Below are 4,238 nucleotides of genomic sequence, written 5' to 3' on the forward strand. Positions count from 1 at the left end.
ACTATTAATTGTAAAGAAAGTGTAATTAAAAATATTTTTATTGATTTCAGAGAGGAAGGGAGAAGGAGAGAGATATAGAAACATCAATGATGAGAGAGAATCATCATGGATAAGCTGCCTCCTGCACACCCCCCACACGGGATTGAGCCCATAACCTAGGCATGTGCCCTAACCGGGAATTGAACTGTGACCTCCTGGTTCATAGGTCGATGTTAACCACTGACCCACACCAGCCAGACAAAAGTATAATTTTTTGTCCAGTGAAATGCATGGGCATTAGCCCATTACTGCATTTTTTTTCTTCTGGGAAATGAGTTCCTTGGTCAGAAGCATTGTGTGGGTGAACAGGATGGTGAATAGAGAAGAATTCTGTGAGTTAATAGATGGTGATGCTGGAAGATCATAAGGAAGGCAAATCTACCTCCAGAATAAGTGTCAGGTCACATGCCCTCCCTGATGAAGAGGTACGAGGTAACCAGCCTGCCAACAGGTGGCTGGTCAGTCTCCCAGGAAATGATGTCATATTGGGGGCCCCAGGATGAGCACTGCTATTGTCAGGACGGGCACTTAGTAACACAGGCCACTGCGTCTGTCTTGGAGAAGGAAAGGTCATGCTGCTGAGCCCACTCACATTCTCCATAAATATCCTCATTCTATTGAGCCCACGCGCAAACACCAGGGGGAAAGAGGCTGGTTGATGCCCATGTGAGAGATCACCTTGTGCTGGGTTAGCATTCTTATGGCCACAAATGCACTCACTCGCTGAGAAGTACATCCATGTGTTCTTTTGAGAGCTTGCTATCAACTCTTTAGTCATTGAGGCACTAGTCACCTGGCTAATGTATAGCTGCTGCCCTGGCACTACCATTAGATCAGCATTGATTTCTGTAAGGAAGGATGGGACTTAATTGGAAAGTCTGTAAGGAGGATTCTCTGAAAGGTTGGGGGCCTCTAGGGGGATCTTGCCAAAGGCGGCAGCCCCTGCCTTGACTTTTCCAAACAAGTCCGAGCCCCTGGGTGTTTTACAGGAATATCTATGTTTAGTCTTTAGACTCAACCTTGTAGAAGCATGTGCTTTCTCAAGGATGCTTACCCTTCTGATTGTATCCAGAGGTTAATTGTAGTTCACGCTGTTGTTACAATAAAGGCCTAAGGAGGCAGGCGAATGGGTCTGTCTGGTTCTTTTAGCCAGGCAGTCCCTTAGCCCTCTCTTTCACAGAAATGTGTGTCAGAGTAATCATTCATCTGTCTCTCAGGTCTGCTGGTCAGTCCCAGAAAATGGTGCCCTGTGTGAGAACCAAGGAACACAATGAGACACAATGGAACCCTCAAAACCGAAGAGGAAGAAAACGAAAGTAACTGTGCAGTAAGTCACTGGAGCCGCTTGGGATTTCCAAGTTTGATGGAATTCTTTCTCAGCTAAGGTTTCATAATGGGACAACAGTTGTCCACAGAACAGCAGCAATATATCACAGTGCTGAAACATTTATTAAATGCAGGTGGTGCCTCTGTTACAGAAGAACAACTAAAAAGCTCATTACAAATTGTTATACTTTATAATCTTTGGTTCCCTGATTCTGGGATGCTAGACCTTAATCTCTGGGAACAAGTGGGCAGGAATTTAAAGAGAAATCAGATCCAGGGAAAACGAGCGCCCTTATCATCATTAACTCTGTGGGCTCTTGTTCAAGCTGCACTGTGCCCACTTCATATTGAAGACCAAAAGCCTACAGAGTATCAGGAGGATTTACCACCACCCCCTCCTCCTGAAGCAGAGCCTATAGAGCCTGTAATGCCTAAAGCCCCGCTGCTGGAGGAAATACTTCCTGATCCTCCGCCGCTGGTGCGGGAAGGCTCATCAACTAGATCTTTGATTATGGGGTCCTGTGTCAGGCAGGCCATGTTAGAAGGCTTGCCCAGTTATACAAGATCAACAAGGTAATAGAATTAATGAGCCGCTCTCTTTTAATACCTTTAAAGAAATAAGGAAAAGTGTTAGAGAAAACGGGGCTAACAGTCCATTTACAAAAAGACTCCTTACTGCCTCGTCTGAAAACTATCACATGACTCCTTGGGACTGGCAGATTTTAGCCAAAACAGCTCTGGACGCCAGTCAATATCTATTATGGAGAGCAGAATATGATGAAATCTATGAACAACAGGCTGGTTGTGTGTGTTCACTGGCGACCCCACCAAGGAGCCCTCTGGGCCACCTTCTGGCTGTAAGTCCTGGGCACTATAAAACATCTTCTGAAAGATCCATGGAAAGGACTCTGATTTATTAAGTCTTGTCTGTAGGTTGTGCCTGCCTATAAATATTGTACATAGAGTGTCTCTGTTGATTGTTGTTTGGTTTAATCTGTTTAAAGATGGGACATATTTCACTTTGCTAAGGGCTCCAGCTACTTGTAGCAGGCTGAACACATGGCAGGGATTACAGGAACTTCCCAGCAGCTGCCAAGAATTCCTGCTCTCCCTCTCAAGGTAGAGCCGCTGGAAACTCTTAACTAGTAGAAGTTCTTATCTATCTGTAATGTAACTTGGTTACTGATTGGTGTTCTTTGCTGTGCTAGGTTAGTCTGAAATAAGATTCTAAGGCTAATATCCCAGTCAACCCCACTCATTCATTTACTGTAGGGTGTTCTTTTTTTTTCTGGTTTTATTTCTGTTCTTTTTTTAAAATTTAATTTAATTTTTAAATTACATCTTTATTGTTCAGATTATTACAGTTGTTCCTCTTCCCCACCCCCCATAGCTCCCCTCCACCCAGTTCCCAACCCACCCTCTGCCCTTACCCCCCTCCCCACTGTCCTCATCCATAGGTGTACCATTTTTGTCCAGTCTCTTCCTGTACCCCCACACTCCGTTCCCCCGAGAACTGTCAGTCCACTCCCCTTCTATGCCCCTGATTCTATTATATTCACCAGTTTATTCTGTTCATCAGATTATTTATTCACTAGATTTTTAGATTCACTTGTTGATAGATATGTATTTGTTGTTCATAATTTTTATCTTTATCTTTTTCTTCTTCCTCCTCTTCTTAAAGAATACCTTTCAGCATTTCATATAATACTGGTTTGGTGGTGATGAACTCCTTTAGCTTTTTATTATCTGTGAAGCTCTTTATCTGACCTTTAATTCTGAATGATAGCTTTGCTGGATAAAGTAATCTTGGTTGTAGGTTCTTGGCATTCATCACTTTGAATATTTCTTGCCATCCCCTTCTGGCCTGCATAGTTTCTGTTGAGAAATCAGCTGACAATTGTATGGGTATTCCTTTGTAGGTAACTAATTGTTTTTCTCTTGCTGCTTTTAAGATTGTCTCTTTGTCTTTTGCTCTTGGCATTTTAATTATGATGTGTCTTGGTGTGGTCCTCTTTGGAATCCTTTTGTTTGGGATTCTCTATGCTTGCTGGACTTGTAAGTCTATTTCTTTCACCAGGTAGGGGAAGTTTTCTGTCATTATTTCTTCAAATAGGTTTTCAATATCTTGTTCTCTCTCTTCTTCTGGCACCCCCATAATTCGGATGTTGGTACACTTGAAGTTGTCCCAGTGGCTCCTTATACTATCTTCATATTTTTGGATTCTTTTTTCTTTTTGTTTTTCCGGTTGGGTGTTTTTTTGCTTCTTTGTATTTTAAATCTTTGATTTGATTCTTGTAATCCTCTAGTCTGCTGTTGGATCTCTGTATAATATTCTTTATTTCAGTCAGTGTATGCTTAATTTCTAGTTGGTCCTTTTTCATATCCTCAAGGATCTCATTAGATTTATTGAGGGTCTCACTAAATTTATTGGTGGTTTCTAGAAAATTCTTGAAAAACCTTAAAAGTGTGGTTTTGAACTCTGTATCCAGTAGTTTGCTTTCCTCCATTTCTGTCATTTGTGACCTGTTTCTTTTTTTTTATTGCTTAAAGTATTACAAAGAGTATTACATATGTCTCCTTTTTTTCCCCCTGCCCTTGACAATCCCCTGGACTCCCCTACCCCCCAGTGTCTTATGTCCATTGGTTATGCATATATGCATGCATACAAGTCCTTCGGTTGATCTCTTACCCACCCCCCTCCTGCCCTCCCATCCTCCCTGGCCTTCCTGCTGTAGTTTGACAGTCTGTTCGAAGTAGCTCTGCCTCTGTATCTATTTTTGTTCATAAGTTTATAATGGTCTTTATTATCCAGAAATGAGTGAGATCATGTGATATTTTTCCTTCATTGACTGGCTTATTTCACTTAGCATAAT

Source organism: Myotis daubentonii, chromosome 13 (genome assembly GCF_963259705.1).
Source record: "Myotis daubentonii chromosome 13, mMyoDau2.1, whole genome shotgun sequence".
Lineage (NCBI taxonomy): Eukaryota > Metazoa > Chordata > Mammalia > Chiroptera > Vespertilionidae > Myotis > Myotis daubentonii.